At 39.8% G+C, this 20,646-nt stretch overlaps 1 protein-coding gene across 5 annotated transcripts in view; it reads left to right on the top strand.

Annotated features, from left to right (window-relative positions):
• LOC116463095 (uronyl 2-sulfotransferase) overlaps positions 1 to 20,646 on the top strand; it is a 423,370-nt gene that overhangs the window by 345,803 nt on the left and 56,921 nt on the right. The window contains exons 9-12 of one of the 5 annotated variants that reach the window (XR_004246558.2): positions 2,355 to 2,453; positions 3,067 to 3,441; positions 5,915 to 6,077; positions 9,223 to 10,043. The gene's annotated coding sequence lies outside the window, so the exon portion shown is untranslated. Of the gene's footprint in view, positions 1 to 2,354; positions 2,454 to 3,066; positions 3,442 to 5,914; positions 6,078 to 9,222; positions 10,825 to 20,646 lie in introns of those variants that run through there. The other 4 variants (XR_004246561.2, XR_004246557.2, XR_004246560.2 and 1 more) reach the window with 4 other exon arrangements.

Here is a 20,646-nt window from a genome sequence, read left to right as displayed (position 1 = left end):
TAACAATAAAATAGTGAAAAAATTTTCGAACAAGACTTAGAGAAGGAAATTAAGATCACCCACAATCTCATCACCCAAATATAAGCACTGTTTACATTTTAGTGCATATCCTTCCAGTCTGTTGCATGTGCGTATATCCTTTTCTATATATATATATATAATATCATTGAGATCGTGTTAAATATACAACTCTACATACCACCATTCACTTAATATGTAAAAAGAATACTCAATAACATTTTTTACTTATAAATCTCTGTATCAGGGAAGCTGTGACATCAGAATATCTGTGAACTTCTTGAATTTGTGTAGAGAATCATAAAGGTATAAGCATATTGGTATGTACTTCTTTTGGGAAGGGGGTCCATATTTTCATCAGATTCTCAGAATGGTCTGTTACCAAAGAAAAAGGTTAAACACTACAGCATTTAAGTTTTCAAAGCACTTGCACATAAATTACAATACACTCACAGCTGCTACATATTTAATATTTTACTTTTAACTGATCTCAGGTGACATTTAAAGGTTCATTGACACAAGGCAAACCGTACCTTGCAAATACATGCACTTGAACCACAAATGCTCAACCAGACCCTTAGCTTGTGGGTGAGCCGTCGTGCTCCCCAGCATCCCATCACAGGAAAGCTCCCTTAACCTCACATCATGCCTCACTCTTGTGAAATGGTTAAAACAGCTTACAAAGGCGTGGATAGAGCTGACCCAACCAGTTTAGCCTAGAGATGTTCCACTGCCTCAATCACTAGGGCTCCTGGACAGAGCTTGATTTTAGGGCAAGACCATTCAGATCATTTAAACCCAAAATTGGATCTCTCAGGCAAATTATTGATTCACCTGTATAAATCAAACTAAGTCAGCTATTATTCGAGTCTGCCTTGCATAATGAATTGTACATAACTTCAGTGGACTTCACCCTTCAGAGCCCTCTTTGAGTCTGTTCTGGCTACATTTATTTAATGGTGGCAGAGTTTCCTTTCCACTTTGTGCAGCATAGCTCTCTTCTCTCCACCTCACAGAAGTCATGTTCTCTGTCCCTCGGCACATGCTTGTATCTTAATCTTTATTTTCCAACTCAGTTGTGGAATTCCACCGGGAAAACCCTTTCTTGCTCAAGAAGAACTGCAGGTACAATTTCAGCTCACCTTGGGTCTGTGTTGCCCCAGGGAGCCCAGGCTGAGGGTGAACAAGCTGTGGCTGCCACTTGAACAGCGCGTTCTCAGGTCTTGACCGCTTTGTGTCATCTCTGTCACTTCAGTGCCTCCATTCATTCCATCCCATTCTCTGACTGCCATACTGTTAGGTGTTCATCACAGTCATTTTCCTCAGAGATGGGAAGATCCACTTCTTAATTATAAAATTATTTTAGGCTTCTCAAGTGTTTCTTATTTGATTTCATTCAGCCCATGTGAAGCAAAATTTAGAGTTTACATTGATGAATAAAAAAGGTATGTTGATCAAATAGGTTCTTTGCCACTTGGAAAGCAACTGGATCAAATAACAGAAAATCCAGGGGAGACAGCTGGGAATTATAAGGCCCACGTTGTATTCTAGCTGATCCTCGGAACGCCATCCTGATTTTGAGACAGGCTTCCCTGGGGCCTGGTTTCTCATTTTTTTAATGATTCAATGTCACCATCTCCTCCTTGGAATGTGAAGAGTAATTCTGAAATTCTACTGAAAAGTGCTTTGAGTTTTTCCAAAGAAAATGACCTAATATTACTTAAGAGCACATTGCTAAAATAGCTTTCAGTTCCACTAAATATGTATGATGAAAAAACTTGCCCTTCCCTTATGATTGAGTTAAAGTATTATTCTATATAGTAATCAGGGTTTCAGTAAGCCAAATGCACTTGTGTGGATAAAAAAGTACTTGTGAATGATTTTTTTAATCCCTCAAATATCATTTACTTCCATTTCCATAAATGTAGTAGCCTATGTTGTGTCAAAGTCCCTATTTACTATCTTCTGTTTTCTTTATTCATTAATCTGTTATTTCCAGACCCAATATTGGTACCTCACAAAAATTGCTTCTATTTAATTACAACCCTCAGGAGTTATTAGTATGTCATAAAAACTAACGTTGCATTTTCACGTGACAAATTGACAGTAAGTGCAATCGAACATCTAACCAAAGTTTATACACAAATGTCACTGGGCTCTGGGCTCCTGATCCTTAAGCCTATGACAGTTCCATTTTTTTTCAGCCCCTGAACCCAAGTTACTTAAGCAATCTTGATTGTATAATAGTAAAAAAAAAAAAAAAAAAAAAAAAAGTACCCAAGGAAGTTGTTGCTGATGGAAATATTCATTCACTTATTCAATATATGCTTATGAAGGCCCTGCCATGTGCCAAGATCCATGCTAGAAGAGGAAGATTTAGCAGTTACCAAGACAAAGTCTCTGACCTCAAGAAGCTAACATTCTAGGGGAGAAAGGTAATATATAAGCAAACAAATAAGATAATTTGATAATGATAGATATTATCAGGAAAATAAAAGAGTAATATGATAAAAGATCATTGGATTGGGGTAGGCTTTAGTTAGGCAGCTAATTCATTTATTTAAACAATTTCCCTTACAATTTCAGGATGCATTTCAATTAAACTCTTCTAGATGCCAGAAAGAGGAGTGGGTTTTTTAAGCTTTTTTGTGTATATATTTTAATAATTTATTTTTATTGAGGCATTATTTACATAAGGGAAATGCACAGATTTTATGTGCTAGAAATCAAAATCAGTTTTTTTCCGATTACCAGGGAAGTTTTGTTAGAGTTTGGACTGTCACCTGATTGGTTGGCTTGGGCTTTTTTCTTTTATTATTATTTTTAACTGACATATAATTGTACATATTCATGGGGTACTTTGTGATATTTCAATACGTGTATACAATGGATAATAAAACAGGGTAATTTGTGTTGGGAATATCCAAAGTCCTCTCTTCTAGCTATTTGAATATACACAGTCAATTGTTGCTACTTATAGTCATCCTATTGTTTAGATTTTTAATCACCAATTTCTAACAACTGTTTTCATTGCTTTTTATAATCTAGCTGGAGGACAGATTCCCATTCTCTTCTCCCTTTTAGAGATTAAGGAAAACCAAGACCTTTGACTAAGAATAATTGCACCTGTACTAACAATCAGAGTAGCCATGTATGGCCTCTCTCTGACGCAGCAGCCAGGAAAACGTACCCAATACCATCCTGCGTTAAAATTGCCTCACTTGAATTTTAACAAATCTGCATCATGGAAAGAAGGAACACGTACATGATGTAACTCATGGAGCATGGTCCACTTCTTGCTAAGATGTTTTTCTCTGTTCTCTGCATCCATATATTCCTAAGTATGAAAACGGATTCAAGGAGTGAAAAGGAGACTACAAAGCAAAGCAAGTTTGATCAGAAATGATGTTTCAACTCATTAAGGTAAAAAGTGATTTCCAGAAATCTTTTATGAATACTTGAATGGCAAAAATATATCAAAATAATGCTCCTCTCAAGAGAAAAAGAAAAATAAAAGGGCAAGAGATAGTGTTGATCTTGATTTTGAAACCAAAGATTCCTAAATTTTTAAACTCTTAATTCAGCACCTTATTTTGGTTTTGGGGAAAATCTAGTCTCAGTTCAGTGATGCTTTTAATTCACAAGAATGTGAAAACTGGATTAGTTATGAGAAACAAGAAATGAATAGTACACACACACACACACACACACACACAAGAGCACACAACACAAAACACACGTACACACTCAAATCGCCATTTGCACTTTTGCTTATTTAACTGCATCGAAATCAGGCACCTCTGCCCCTTTAAGGGATGCGCTCTCATCTTCTGCATGCCACTATTTCCTCTACCTGTCACATCTGCCACCAAGTTTCCTACCATGGTCAGAGAACCAGTTTAAAGTCACCAAACAGAAAACAAACAGCCCATAAGCAAAGATTCCAGACAGCCAAAGACACTAGCATTTGCCTAGCTGCCTGGCTCCCTCCCCAGTGCTGAGGATTCAGACTTCAGTTTAGTGCAGGCCTCCTGGAAGCCCTGCCTGACCTGGCCAAGGCTAGACAGGGCCCCTTGGTGCTCCTCCCCAGGGTAGCGCTCACCATGCTACATTGTAAATGCCCATTTACCCATTGTCTCATCCCCCAGACCAAACTCTCTGTGAGGGCAACACCTTGTCTTCTTCAGTGCAGCATCCATGGCACTTAAATGCAGCACTCAGAATGAAGGAGTGAACAAATGAGCCAATGGGTGAGTGGCTGAATGAATGAAGTGAACTAATTGTTTTTCACTGAGCAAAGGAAGGCGGAGAACACGGAGTGAGAAACAGGAGGGCAGAGTAAACAGGAGAGATAAAGAAAGTGACAGAGACTTGCCACCTCTGGGAAACCAACACTAGTGTCCCAACACGACCAGAATCCCCCTGGTCAGCTTCTAAGGAACACTCTATGGGTGTTTTATTTAAACATTTCACATGGCTCACACCTGTAATCCCAGCACTTTGGGAGACCAAGGCGAGAGGATCACCTGAGGTCAAGAGTTCGAGACCAGCCTGGCCAACATGGTGAAACCTCATCTCTACTAAAAAATCCAAAAATAATTAGCTGAGTGTGGTGGCGTGCCCCTGTAGTCCCAGCTACTCTGGGAGGCTGAGGCAGAAGAATCACTTGAACCCAGGAGGCGGAGATTTCAGTGAGCCGAGATTGCGCCACTGCACTCCAGCCTGGGCGACAGAGGGCGACTCCATCTCAAAAAAAAATTTTTTAAGTCTAAACAATAATAAGTGAAGAGGGAAAATCATTCAGTATGAGAATCCCCCTCTAAAGGAGCCAAGGAGGTAGGTCTAATAATTCAGACTGTTCCTCTGCTCCATGGTGTGTGGAATGATTTACTGCATCCATAAAGGAAATTGCAGGACTTAGAGCTGAGAGACGCTCCGGAGGCCCTGAAACCGGGATGGCGCAGACACAGAGCTGTGTCTGAAGATGTGGCTCCCGGGACTGGAGGGTCTGCAGCTGCCCTGAGTCCACAGGTGACGGTGTTCAAAAGAGGAGCGGCGTCAGCAGTGGCTGTGTCCCACGGCTGATTAACACAACAGAATGTACAGTCAGCAAGGGGGAGCTGCCTGTCAGGCTGTGGACTTACTGTCTGTCCCAGACTGGCTTTGTTCAAGTTTAAGGGCATTGTAATATTTAATACAGCCTGTAGCAATCTCGTACCATTTGTAAAAATCATGAAAACATTTAGTATAGAAAAAATATGTTCAAGTTTCAACCTAGAAAAATAACTGTGTATAGAACAGAATAAAAAAGGGTTCAGAAGAATATTAGCTGATTAACATATTCTTTTGAGTTAAGAAACTAGAACCCAGATATACGGGCACAACCAGGAAGGAAAGTGGGAATCTTAAAGGAAGAAGAAGCTTCAGGTTAGAGAAGAGATGACCTTTGACTAAGAAGTCCCTAGTAGTCATACTTAAAGCTTATCACCAAACTTGAACCAATTGTACAGTGTCAGTTAGTAAATCCTAAATCAAATGATCAGCATGTTACCTAGGACACGGCTGCGGCCGTGCGTTCCAGCCGCTATGCTATTCTTTTGCTATGATGAGTTACTCTGTGTAAAGCAGGGGTCCCAGACTTTTATGAACCAAGAAAAAAAAATTAATAGAAACATGGAACCAAAATAGGACTGTCAGCTTCCTTTCCCCACTGGTCAAGTAAAAATATGAAGCAAAAAAAGGAAGAGGAGAGAAGGGAATTACTATCTACCATCACCATGATTTGGGGCAAAGAATAGACATTTTCACATCAAAAAACTAAGACCATAATCTCCAAATTTAAAAAGATGTGATTTTGTATTTAAGAAAACAGTCACTCATTGTTCTTTTCTCACAGGCGGGCTTTGGGGAACCAGGGGATGGAAGAGTGGAGAAGAATATGGGCTTTGTAGTAACACAGTTCAAATATCAACCCTGCCACCTATTAACGAGGGCAGGTTACTTCAGGTTCCTGAGACCTAGGATCTGTCTTCTGTGAAAGAGGCATATGTGCTTTACAGGTAATTGTGAGAAGGAACTGAGACAGATACATTAAGGCATAATAAATGCTAGCACCTTCTTCTGGTGAGGATCTTTGGCCGTCAAGACTAGGTGTGTGGGGTTTGGAGACATGGGGAGAGAGAAGGCCTCACTCTCAGCACCCTGCTCCCCAGTGTGAAGGCTCCCCTCTTTTGAATCACAAACTCTGCTCATGCCTGGGTTTTGTGGAGTCTTGTCCTCTTCCTCCCTGTTAGAGAGTCTAATTTAAAACTCATCTCACCTGGCTAAAGAGGACACCTGAAGCGGAGAGTTAAGTGGGGGGAGGGACCTCTGCATCCTCCCATCCTCAGTTCTCCTTGGCCTGGCCAGGAACTGCTAGGACACCCATCATTTTGATTTAGAATAAAACTGATTTGCCTGTCAGCTATCAAGACAGATGGAATAAGGGTTGCCAAAAAAACAGAATTTGGCCGTGGCTACTTCTTATATAGACCTTTCCAGCTACAAGATTGATATCAGAGTGTAACACGCGGCTGTAAATGTAAAGAGAGTTAGGTTTGATCACAGCCCTCCCTGTTTCCCTCCTGCAGGCAAATGACAGGCAGGGTTTTAAGGAAAAAGCTAAGGCTCTGGGTTTGAGAGTCAGATGCTAAGTTAGGGACAAAATGATTTAACCTCCTCCCTGGGATATGCTGAGATACCATTCCAAATATTAATTTGCTCAGAATTCAAATTGAACTCTGCAGCTACCTCATTTGAGAGGAAAATAGAGCTCTGAGAACAAAGGCTTTTCCCAGCATCTCCTTAGGAAAGCCCCCTGGACTGGCTGTCAGGAGACCCGGGCTCGAAACCATGGCTTTATTGTTCATCTTTTATGCCTCAGTTTCCCAATAGGAATATATGACTAATACTAGTGTTTTCTTCTGACAAGACTGTGGTAAAGACCAAAGAAAACTATACATTTGAGAAAGTTCATAGCACTAGCACACTAAGGTATAATTTTGATTATGATCATGTTCATGGAATTTTCAGCTTCATTCTTTCTTTTAAGGCTTAAAGTTTAAAATAAAAACACTTTAAATAAAATTTCAGGTGCAACGGCTCACATCAGTGGTCCCAGCTACTTGGGAGGCTGAGGTGGGAGGAGAGCTTGAGCCCAGGAGTTCAGGACCACCCTGAGCAACATAGAGAGACCCCATCTCAAAAAATCATAATAAAATAAAATAAATATTTGTTCAGGCCTTCAAGACCTCACTGAGAACTTAGCGTTCAGCCACGGCTTACTCAGAAGCCATCAAGGGGCTCTGGCCCCTTAGAGAGCCAGGCCACATGGGCTTCTGCCCCACCACGAATTCCAGTTCCGTAGCCTGTGGAACCTCAAGATGCTCCTTGGGGTTCTTGTGTTTTCTAGAGAGCTTTATCTTTTTGTGGCCTCTACGCCCTTTGGTTCCTGCTTCTTTGGGTTGAAGGTTTGGGGGAGGGCAAGTAGGGAATAGAGAATAAACAAAGACAGGCAATGCGTGGTTGCTCACGCCTGTAATCCCAGCACTTTGGGAGGCCGAGGCGGGCAGATCACTTGAGGTCAGGAGTTCAAGATCAGCCTGGCCAACATGGCAAAACCCCATCTCTACTAAATATACAAAAGTTAGCCAGGTGTGGTGGCGGGTGCCTGTAATCCCAGCTACTCGGGAGGCTGAGGCTGGAGAATTGCTTGAACCTGAGAGGCGGAGGTTGCAGTGAGCCAAGATCACGCCACTGCACTCCAGCCTGGGCAACAGAGGAAGACTCTGTCTCAAAAAAAAGACAATAAACAAAGACAGGTTTTATAGCACACAAGGACGCCCCGTAAAACAAGCCTTCACATGGATGGTTGGCCCCTCACCTGCCTGGCCCTTTTTCTCTTTCCTTTCTTCTCACCCTCTTCATTCATCTCCCCTGTTCTTCAGGTGTGAAACCCACCAATTCCCCAATGTATACTGAAGAGCATGTTTCCTTTCCTGATATCTTGCTGCTGGCTGGCATCCAAAGGTGTTGCCAATCCAAGCAAGTTTTTAAAGGAATTTTTTCAGACAAAGGAAGATTCTTCCTCAGGAGGAGTTTAGATGCCAGCTGTTAAGAGCTGTTGGGTAAAATAGTGCCATCACCAACTGCTGTGTGAATAAACCAGTGCTTCTCAAAATGTGGTCCTCACACCCCAACACCAGCAGCCTCAGCATCACCTGGCCACTCACTAAAAATACAGATTTGGGCCAGGTGCAGTGGCTCACACCTGTAATCCCAGCACTTTGGGAGGCTGAGGCGGGAGGATCATGAGGCCTGGCCAATGTGGTGAAACCCCTTCTCTACTAAAAATACAAAAAATTAGCCAGGCATGGTGGCAGGCACCAGTAATCCCAGCTACTCGGGAGTCTGAGGCAGGAGAATCGCTTGAACCCAGGAAAAGGAGGTTGCAGTGAGCCGAGACTGCGCCACTGCACTCCAGCCTGGGCAACAGAGCGAGACTCCATTAAAAAAAAAAAAAAAAAAAAAAAAAAAAAAACAATTTGGGGACCATCAGACACTCTTGGAGTGCAGCCCAGCAATCTGTTTTTAACAGAAGCCTCCAGGAGATTCTGATACTGGCTGAAGTGTGAGAACCACTGACCTGTCAAAGGACCAGCAGCATGTCCACCTTCCACCAGCATAGTGCTTGTGGACAGCAAAGGTTCAATAAATACTTGTTAAATAAATGAACAGGCAGACTACTGATGCCGTGTGAAGAGGAAGAGGAAATAATATAAAACACAGTTTCCGCTCCTGGGACCTGAAATAAGCCCAGTGAGAAAGCAATGTAAGGATCTGAAGTCTTACAGCAGCAAGTCAACTTACAGACACTGAGCCTGTGTTTCTAATGATGCAGATGAGTATACCGAGACAGCACAACCGTAATGGTGCTCAGGAGCAGAGCTGCCCTGGACACGGCTGTCAGCCCCTCCACCCCCTATCCTGTGCCCCGGGAATTCTCAGTTCCACACTCCCTCTTGAATGGTTCATGTCAGAGGATAATGAACTACTGAATTTTATGGTTCAGACCCGAATCTATAAGGCTCACAGGGAGAATGCAGTGTGGGCTGCAGGAGTTGTGGAACTCATGCTGAGGGTTTTTTTTTTTTTTTTTTTTTCCAGAACAAGAAAGATCTGGATGAGCAGAGATTTATGGAATTTACTTTTCCAGTTTTGGTAGCATTCCAAAGCTTGAGGAGAAAACGTGCAGCAAGCTTTTCTTCATTGGGACTAGATTGTATTTGCCCAAAGAAGGAAGACAGATCCAATAAACCAGGCCAAGATACTTGCAGATACCCCAGGCCTAGCGTGAAACTGTGGCTGGTGCTACTGCCCCTCTGCAGCAGCTCTGAAATGTGCCTGGTCTCCTCCATCCTTGATAAGAGGTTTGCCTTTCCCATCGCCTTGATGCTGCTCCTGGCTTTCTCATTTCTCTCTTCTTGGGCATGACTACCTCTCTTCCTTTGTCCATGCATTCATGGTATATTGATCATCAGCAGTAGTAAAGTCTGCCTGTTTCTTTGAATGAGAGGTTCCTCCAGCCACAGGTCCACATCACTGCCAGCAAAAGGCCCTCTAAGTGGTCATGACTTGGAGTCCTTGGAGTTTGGATGGAGGAGAGTGGGAGGTATGAAAAAGCCAAGTGAAACCTTGATGATTTCCTTTCAAAGAAAGTAGGCTGGTGCCCAGGGGAGGTCCAAAGAAAGGAATGCTGAATTCGCTAATTCTGAAAAGAATGACTAAGCTTTAACCTTTAGCACATTACAGCCTGCAAGTGACATTTCCCATAAAACCTCCAGCAGCTAAACCTGACACACTATTCGAATAATTTAATTAAATAAGAAAGGAAAAAAGGAAGAAAATGCCTATAGAGGTTTTCAAGAACTTGAAGTGTGACACCTATGCAGGAGTTAAAAGTTGTCTTTCAACAGCATTATAGCTTGGTAAGCAATGGAGAACCCAACTAATCATTAATAAGTGGTTTTGTTAGAATTTTTGTTAAACTAAAGATAAATACACTATGTTTAGCTACTGGGGTAATAACCTAAACTAGTCTGTGAAAGAAAAGGTTAACTGAAATTGGGATGCCTGCAAATCATCTAGAATTTTAGTGGATCTTATTTTTTAAAAACATCATCACAGATTTATGTGTAGAGGGAAGTGGTAAGTGAAACAGAAAATCAGTAATTAGATTACAGAGCTTCCAGAGGTTAAAAAATACTTTCCAAGTTATACACAGAACAATCCTCTGCAATTATGCTGATTACATGGCAAGTAAATACCTGTGTATTCTGACTTCAGCAACTACAGTATTACTGTCTACTAGTGGGAGGAAAGCACACTTCTGAAGGTCACTGAGCATTTGATGACTAGAAATCTAGATATCCTTGATAGTTAAACAGCAACATACTAAAGATGAAAAACACTATCTCTTTCATCTAATTTTTTTCAGGTCAGCTCACTCAATCTTTTCATGTAATTTTTGAGCATGATCTCCTTCTCTTGGAAGGAGATCAAGATTCCAGTAATGTAACTGCCATGGGGCCGGTGTGCAGACTCAGGGCTCTGATTCGAGGAATCTGAAACAAACCCTCGTACTACCCAGAACTCAGGAAGTCTAATTCTTAGCCTGAAAAATGACCTGAAGTTACATATTTCTCCCCTTTGAGTAACAGCTAAATCCACTCACTCAATGGACAAGCATTTCGTGTGCGGGTGTGTGTATGTGTGTGTGTGTGAAGTATATAATTTTTATAAATTTAAATAACATTTTAGATAGATAGACATCCTCAAGCAAGAACCTAAGTGTTTTGTTGGGCTTCATCTATCATACTAGTTGCTAAGAGATTTTAAAGGAAGTTGAACATTAACTCTACAGATACCAGGTTAGATACATCTTCATAAGCTGAGGAATAATTGGGATCACAGGAATCAAACAAATCCACACATTGAAAATCACAGTCACTATATAAAGAAAAGGAAGCTGCATAGGAAAGCTTCTGGCACTGAGGTTGAGATCATACTGCAATGGAAATTATTTGAATTCTAAGCCAACATAAGAAAAAAAGAACTTATTCTAAAATTTATTGAACAAGTTTGGAGCAAGCATCAATGACCATATGCTTGGAAATGCTGCATGGGATGATAAAGGTTTATTATTGTTCTCAGACAGGTCCAGTGTAGTTAACAATGGTGGACACCAGCTGTCTGTTGATGTGTATACTTTGTATAGAAAACATTCAAGGTCACAGTGGCTGGTGCCCTGAGTAGAGATAGTGCTTTCCAGTGGTAAGGAGGCTTAAAGCACGATGGGATAGAGATCTGTGTGGTTTTCCCTCCATGCACAAAGCAGAAAGAAGTGTGCTCCTGTCCTATCTCCCCACACATCTCCCCCACCACTACCCCTACATACACATTCTTTCCCAGCAGCCTGCACCTTCAGAAAGGGGAAATTCTCATCACACATTCAACTCTTAAAGAAGCATAAGGAAATGACCAGTCTTAAGGACCCTCCAGGGACACTGTTTCTCCTGTCCTTCCCTTTACTGCTGTGTCTACTCTCTTCAGCCAAAGGGTGTCATGGAAAAAAAGAGAAGGGGCACCCAAGCCAGACTCTCAGTTATTAAAGAGGCACCAATCATTGAGACTGTAAGAACTAAGCCAATACAATGACCATTCAAGTAAGATCTTAGGATTTCTGGTGACTGTATACTCAGCTATATGCTGTTTAACTGAGGATCTCAATGATCCAGGTGTGTTTGTCCACATTCAGAGTGAAGAAGCTGGGGGTTACAGATAATAAATCCCCATTGATCCAAAGTTATTGTGGATAAAAGCATTCTAGCTAATTGTCTATTCATCCTAATAGCTATTTACTCAGTTCTATTAATATTGCCCTCAGAGTCTGCATTCATGTCTGGTTCCCCCAGCTACCCTGTGAACTTCTGCAGGGCTTATTCCTTCATTCACCTACCAGTAGCTACTCAGAACTTCACATTTGGAGACATTCCAAAAATGTGTATTACCTCCCACAGCTTCTTGCCTTGAGGCCCTCCTCCTTCTGGTAAGCCTAAGATGCCATTTTGAGAATTTAACACTGTGCTATTCCCCACCCTTGGTTTGAGTTCAGGCTGACATGAGCTGCTGCCCAGCCAAGGACAGACAGGGAAACTAGGCTATTTTATGCACATCCAGGACAATACTCACTGCTCTGCAGTGGGCTGCTATGAAACTGAGATGTGAGTAGATCGCACTCCCCACAGCTTCTGGCCTATGCTGCTTGCCTGGGATGGATACCATCCTCCCTGGTCCCAAGCCCAAGACACTATTTTGAGACGTTAATGCTGGGCTTGAGACTTTTGGGCTGAGCTTGGGCTAACATGGCTGCAGCCACCACCTGGCCAAGGAGGGACAGGAAAACCAGGTTCCCCTATGCATGCCTAAAACAATATCTACCACTCTGCTATGGGCTGCTATGAAACTCAGACTTGAATGGGCTGCACTCCCCATAGCTTCTTGCACACACTGCTTGCCTTAGCGGGCCCTCATATTCTCTTGTCACAAGCCCACAGCTAGCACCATTTTTAGAGTTTAATCCCAGGCTATGTCCCACCCTCAGACCAAGCAGAGGTGATGTGGCTGCAGCTGCCACCCAGCCAGGGAAGGGACAGGGGAGACAAAGCTCCCTTAAGCACACTTAGGACAAGACCCACTACCCTTCTACAGGCATCGTGGGGTGGAGGACTGGCTCATCCAACCCATTGCAGCTTCTAGCAATACCTACTTGAACTGCTTGGGTCCTAGTGGGTTGCTCCACCACTGCTACTGCCATCACCCACATGACACCAGCTTCCCAGGGTCCTGAGAACCCATCCACACACCTAGCCCACTACTACAACTAGCTTCTAAGCAAGCCACCTGGAGCCCCAAGAATCAGTGCTCCAGAGTCCACTAACACCAGAGCCAGTACCTAAAAATAGGCACATTCATTCCACTGCTGCTACTTGGGCCTGAACACTGGCTCAGTTGGTGTCCAAGTCCCCAGCAAAACTTCACCACAACCTCAACTAATAACTGTACCCTAAGTCACCAAAGAAATCACAGATACCACTGATACTGTATATTGCCAAGGAAGTCACACAAAGATCACAGTACCACAGGCAACCAAAGTCAAAGTCAAAGTACTTTACTCAATCAACATACATACATTCCTAGGAAAAAATTCTCCCCCACAAAAGCAATTTCAAAAAAAAAAATGAAACAAGCAACTGCTATACTAGATGAGCAGATATCAACAGAAAGACACAGGAAACATGAAAAACATGGAAATACGACACCATCAAAGGACAATAAGAATTGCCCAGCAACAGATCTCAATCAAAAAGAATTCCCCAAAATGCCAGATAAAGAATTCAAAATATTGATTTTAAAGAAGCTCAATGAGATGCAAGATAATCTGAAAACCAATACAAAGAAACTAGAAAGTCAACTCAGGCTATGAATGAGAAATTTACCAAGCAGATAGATATCTTTTTAAAAGGCAGAAATTCTGGAACTAAAACATTTATTGAAGAAAATGCAAAATACATTCAAAAGATTCAATAATAGATTACACCAAGTAGAACACAGAATCTCAAAACTTGAGGTGGGGTCTTTTGAAATAATCCAGTGAGACAAAAATAAGGAAAAAAGAATTTTAAAATGAACAAAGTCTTCAAGATGTCTGGTACTATATAAAACAAGCAAACTTACGAATTATCACTATTCTCAAGGAGGAAGAGACATCAAAAAGTTTAGAAAACCTATTTAAGAAAATAAGTGATGAAAACTTCCCAAGTCTATCAAGACATTTAGACATCCAGATCCAGGAAGCCCAATGATCTCCAGGTAAATACACTGCACAAAGGACTTCATCGTGGCATATTATATTTAGAATGTCTAAAGTCAAAGTGAAAGAAATAATTTTAAAATTAGCAAGAGAAAAATGTCTAGTTTCCTATAAAGGAAACACCATCACGCTAATAATGGATTTTTCAGCAGAAACCTCACAGGCCAAAAGAGAATGAGATTGCATTTTCAAAGTACTGAAATGAAAAAATAAAATAAAATAAACAACTGTCAGCCAAGAATTTTATATCCTGCCAGAATAAGCTTCATAAATGAAGGAGACATATAGGCTTTCCTAGACAAGCAAACCTTGAGGGAATTTGTCACCACTAGACCCATTCTACAGGAAATGTCCAAAGGGATCTTAAGTATGGAAACAAATATTCACCATCACAAAACACATGGAACTGTAAAATGCACTGTTCTTATAAAACAATCACATGAAGGAGGAAAGGAAAGGAATCAAATGACAACATGATAGAATTTCATCCAACCACAAGGGCAACAACACAGAGAAAAAGAGAGAAATACACTTTTAAAATAACTAAAAACAATTAACAATATGACAGGATCAGAGCAATGTTAACCTCACATATCAATGTTAACCTTGAATATAAATAGATTAAATGTTCCACTTAAAAGACACTGATTGGCAGAATGGACAAAAAGTCATGATCCAAGTATATGCTGCCTACAAGAAACTCACTTTACTCATAAAGACACATATAAACTAAAAGTAAAGGGGTGGAAAAATATTCCACACAAGAAGAAACCAAAAGCAACGAGTAGCTATATGGATAACAGATAAAACAGACTTTAAATAAAAAACAATTTAGAAAAAGACAAAGGAGGTCGTTATGTAATGATAAAGGGATCCTCAACAGGAGAATATAATAATTCTAAATATATAGCACTCAACATTGTAGGACTTTAATTCATAAAATAAATATTACTAGACCTAAAGAAAGAAAGCAATACAAATAAGAGGGGACCACTTTAACACCTAACTCACAGCACTAGACAGATTGTCAAGCCAGAAAATTAACAAAAAACATTGGGATAAATTGGATTTCAGACCAAATGAACTTAACAGACATTTATTAAACATTTTACCCCAAAACTACAGAATACACATTCTTTTCATCAGCACATGAAACATTCTCCAAGACAGACCACGTTAGGCCACAAAACAATTCTGAACAAGTTTTTAAAAATCAAAATTCCATCAAGTATCTTTCTGCATCACAGTGGAATAAAGCTAGAAATCAATACCAAGAGGTACTTTAGAGCTTTCTCATACAAACATGTGGACATTAAAATTCATGCTCCAGAAGACTCACTGTATCAATGAAAAAATTAAGACAGAAATTAAGATATTTTTCAAAATAAATGAAAATGAAAATAAAACATTCCAAAACCTGTGAGATACAGCAAAAGCAGTGCTAAGAGTTAAATTTATAGTATTAAATGCCTACATCAAGAAGTAGAATAGCAGGGTGATTATAGTCAATAATAATTTAATTGTACATTTTAAAATAACTAAAAGAGCATAACTGGATTGTTTGTAACACAAAGGATAAATACTTGAAGGGATGGATACCCCCATTTTACATAATATTATTATGCATTACATGCCTATATCAAAACATCTCACGTAACCCATAAATATATACACCTACTATGTATCCACAAAAATTAAAATTAAAAAATACTTTGAAAAAAAGTAAAAATAACAAATAACAACCCAATGTTGCACCTCAAGGAAATAGAAAAGCAAGAACAAAATAAAGCCAAAGTTAGCAGAAGAAAAGACATAACAAAGATCAGAGCAGGACTAAATGAAACAGAGACCAAAATAATATAAAGGATCAATGAAATGAAAAGTTGGTTCTTCAAAAAGATAAACAAAATTGATAACCCACTAGCTAGAATAACCAAGAAAAAGGAGAGAAGATCCAAATAAACACAATCAGAAATGAAAAAGGAGACATTACAATTGATACCACAGAAATACAAAAAGAAAAAGAAATAATAGCCTCAGCAGAGACTATTATTATTGCTGTATGAACAGCTATATGCTCACAAACTAGAAAACCTAGAGGAAATGGACAAATTCCTGGAAACACACCAGCCTCCTGAGATTGAAACAGGAAGAAATAGGACTCCTGAATGGAGCAATAATAAGTAGTAAAATTGAAGCAGTAATGTAAAAAATCTTCCAACAAAAAAAGCCCAGGACCAGATGGATTCACGACCAAATTGTACCAAACATACAAAGAAGAACTAATACCAATCCTCCTGAAATTATTTTTTAAAAAATTTAAGGAGTAAGGTATTCTCCCTAACTCATTCTACAAGGCCAGTATCAACCTGATACTAAAACCAGACAATGGCACAACACAAAAATAAAACTACAGATCAATATCCCTGATGAATGTAAATGAAAAAATCTTCCACAAAATACTAGTAAATCAAATCCTACATTGCATCAAAAAGTTAATACACTATAATCAGTTGGGTTGTATCCCGGGGATGTAAGGATGTTTCAACATATGAAAATCAATAAATGTGATACATCGAATAAACAGAATTAAGGGCAAAAACCATATAATTATCTCAATAGATGCAGAAAAAGCATTCAATAAAATTCAGCATGCCTTAGTGATAAAAATCTTCAAGAAAGATGAAAAGAACCTAGGCCTGGAAAGAATTTACCCCAACATAATAAACGCCACATACAACAAACCCACAACCAACATCATATTTAATGGGGAAAAGTTGAAAGCATTCCCTATAAGAACTGGAACAAGACAAGGATGTCCACTTTCATCATTCTTATTCAACATAGCAGTGGAAGTCCTCACCAGTGCAGTCAGGCAAAAGAAAAAAAAAAGATAAAAGGCATCAAAATCAGAAAAGAAGTCGTCAAATTACCCCTTTTTGCTGATGATTAATCTTATATCTAGAAAACCCTAAATGACTCTAGCCAAAAAATTCTTAGATTTGATAAATGAATTTAGTGAAGTTTTAGGATACAAAATTTCTGTACAGAAATCAGACACATTTCTATACAACAATCATGACCTAGGCAAGGACCAAATCAAGAAAGCAATCCCATTTACGATAGCTATAAGAAAAATAAAATACCTAAGAATATGTTTAACCAAGGAGAATAATGGTCTCTATAAGGAGAATGACAAAACACTGATGAAAGAAATCATAGATGACACAAACAAATGGAAAAACATCCTGTATTAGTTCGTTTTCACACTGCTATAAGCAACTGCCCAAGTCTGGGTAATTTTATAAAGGAAAGAGGTTTAATTGACTCACAGTTCAGCCTGGCTGGGGGGGCCTCAGGAAATTTACAATCATGGTGGAAGGCAAAGGGGAAGAAAGGCACTTTCTTCACAAGGCAGCAGGAAGGAGAAGTGCCCAGCAAAGGGGGAAGAGTTCCTTATAAAACTATCAGATCTCATGAGAACTCACTCACTATCATGAGAACAGCATGGGGGAAACCACCCCCGTGATTCAATCACCCGCACCTGGTCTCTCCCTTGATGTGGGGATTATGAGAATTAGAATTCAAGGTGAGATTTTGACAGCCAAGCCATCCCGTGCTCATGAACAGAAAAAATCAATATTGTTAAAATGACCATAGTACCCAAAGCAATCTACAGAGTCAATGCAATTCCTATCAAATTACCAATGTCATTTTTCACAGAATTAGAAAAAATGATCCTAAAATTCACATGGAACCAGAAAAGAGCCCAAATAATGAAAGTAATCCTAAGCACAAAGAACAAAGCTGGAGGCATCACATTACCTGACTTTCAGTTATACTACAAGGGCTATAGTAACCAAAACAGTGTGGTACTGTTATAAAAATAAACACATATATCAATGGAACAGAATAGAGAACCCAGAAATAAAGCCACATCCCTACAACCAAGTGATCTTTGACAAAGTCAGCAAAAATGTACATTGGGGAAGTGACATTCTATTTGATAAATGGTGCCAGCAAAATTGGATAGCCATATGCAGAAGAATGAAACTGGATCCGTATCTCTCACCATATATGAAAATTAACACAAGATAGATGAACAACCTAAACATAAGACCTGATACTATAAAAACCCTCGTTTTCTTAAAAATAAGAAAACCTAGGAAAAATGCTTCTGAACATTGGCCTAGATAAAGAATTTATGACCAAGTCCTGAAAAGCAAACACAATAAAAACAAAGGTAGACAAATGGGACTTAATTAAACTGAAAAGCTTCTGCACAGCAAAAGAAACAACAGAGTAAACAGACAACCTACAGAATGGGAAAAGTATTTGCAAACTACGCATCCAACAAAGAGCTAATATCCAGAATCTACAAGGAACTCAAACAACTCAACAAGGAAAAAGGAAATAACCTCATGAAAAAGTGGGCATAGGACATGAATAGACATTCCTCAAAAGAAGACATAAAGTGAGGCCAGGCTCAGTGGCTCACGCCTGTAATCCCAGCACTTTGGGAGGCCAAGGTGGGCAGGTCACAAGGTCAGGAGTTTGAGACCAGCCTGGCCAACATAATGAAACCCCGTCTCTACTAAAAATACAAAAATTTTGGTGGTGGTGGTGCACACCTGTAGTCCCAACTACTAGAGAGGCTGAGGCAGGAGAATCACTTGAACCTGGGAGGCAGAGGTTGTGGTGAGCTGAGATTGCGCCACTGCACTCCAGCCTGGGCAACAGAGCAAGACTCCGTCTCAAAAAAACAAAAAGACATAAAGTGGCCAACAAACATTAAAATATGCTCACCTCACTAATCATCAGAGAAATACAAATTAAAACCACAATAAGATACCACCTTACACCAGTCAGTATGGTTATTATTATTATTAAAACTGCTAAAAACAGTAGATGTGGGTGAGGATGTGGAGAAAAGGAAATGCTTATACATTGTTGATGGGAATGTAAATTAGAGCAACCACCATGGAAAACAGTATGAAACTTTATCAAAGAACTAAAAATAGAACTATTATTCAATCCACAATCCCACTACTAGGTATTTACATGAAGGGAAAAATATTATTATATCAAAAAAATACTGACTGGGCACAGTGGCTCACACCTGTAATTCCAGCACTTTGGGAGGCTGAGGTGGGTGGATCCCTGAGGTCAGGAGTTCAAGACCAGCCTGGCCAACATGGTGAAACCTGTCTCTACTAAGAATACAAAAAAAATTAGCCGGTCGTGGTGGTGGATGCCTATAATCCCAGCTACTTGGGAGGCTGAGGCAGAAGAATCACTAGAACTTGGGAGGCAGAGGTTGCCATGAGCCGAGATTGTGCCACTGCACTTCAGCCTGGGTGACAGTGCAAGACTCCGTCTCAAAAAAAAAAAAAAAAAGATACCTGCACTTATGTGTTTATTGCAGCACTATTCACAACAGCAAAGATATAGAATCAACCTAACTCCATCAATGGTGGACTGAACGAAGAAAATCTATATCTAGATCTCACATTTTTAGATCTCATATATATATTCATATGTATATATATATATACACATATGTATATATATTCATATGTGTATATATATATACATATGTGTGTATATATATATATACACACACACATATATATCCAAAAGAGATATATATATATAACTTTATTCTTTTTTTATGACTGAGTAGTATTCTGTGGTGTGTGTGAATACTACTTAGCCATAAAAAAGAATGAAGTCATGTCTTTTGCAGCAATATGGATGAAACATCCATCGATGGAACTGGAGGCCATTATCCTAAGTGAAATAACTCAGAAACAGAAAGTCAAACATCACATATTCTCACTTAGAAGTGGGAGCTGAATAATGGATACACATGGACACACAGAGTGGAATAGACATTGGAGATGACAAAAGGTGGGAAGGGGTGAGAGGGTGAGGGTTGAAAACTTACCTATTGGGTAAAATGCTCGCTATTTTGGTGATGGGCACACTAAAAGCCTAGACTTCACCCTGTGCAATGTATGCATGGAAGAAATCTGCACTTGTAACCCCCAACTATATACAAGTTTAAAACTTTTCAACAAACAACCCCATCAAAAAGTGGGCAAAGGACATGAACAGACACTTCTCAAAAGAAGACATTTATGCAGCCAAAAAACACATGAAAAAATGCTCATCATCACTGGCCATCAGAGAAATGCAAATCAAAACCACAGTGAGATACCATCTCACACCAGTTAGAGTGGCCATCATTAAAAAGTCAGGAAACAACAGGTACTGGAGAGGATGTGGAGAAATAGGAACACTTTTACACTGTTGGTGGGACTGTAAACTAGTTCAACCATTGTGGAAGTCAGTGTGGCGATTCCTCAGGGATCTAGAACTAGAAATACCATTTGACCCAGCCATCCCATTACTGGGTATATACCCAAAGGACTATAAATCATGCTGCTATAAAGACACATGCACACATATGTTTATTGCGGCACTATTCACAATAGCAAAGACTTGGAACCAACCCAAATGTCCAACAACGATAGACTGGATTAAGAAAATGTGGCACATATACACCATGGAATACTATGCAGCCATAAAAAATGATGAGTTCATGTCCTTTGTAGGGACATGGATGAAACTGGAAACCATCATTCTCAGTAAACTAT

The sequence above is a fragment of the Hylobates moloch genome, unplaced genomic scaffold (assembly GCF_009828535.3).
Source record: "Hylobates moloch isolate HMO894 unplaced genomic scaffold, HMol_V3 SCAFFOLD_27, whole genome shotgun sequence".
Lineage (NCBI taxonomy): Eukaryota > Metazoa > Chordata > Mammalia > Primates > Hylobatidae > Hylobates > Hylobates moloch.
Note: the sequence above shows the minus strand (reverse complement) of the source record. Positions and strands in the feature narration are given on the sequence as shown.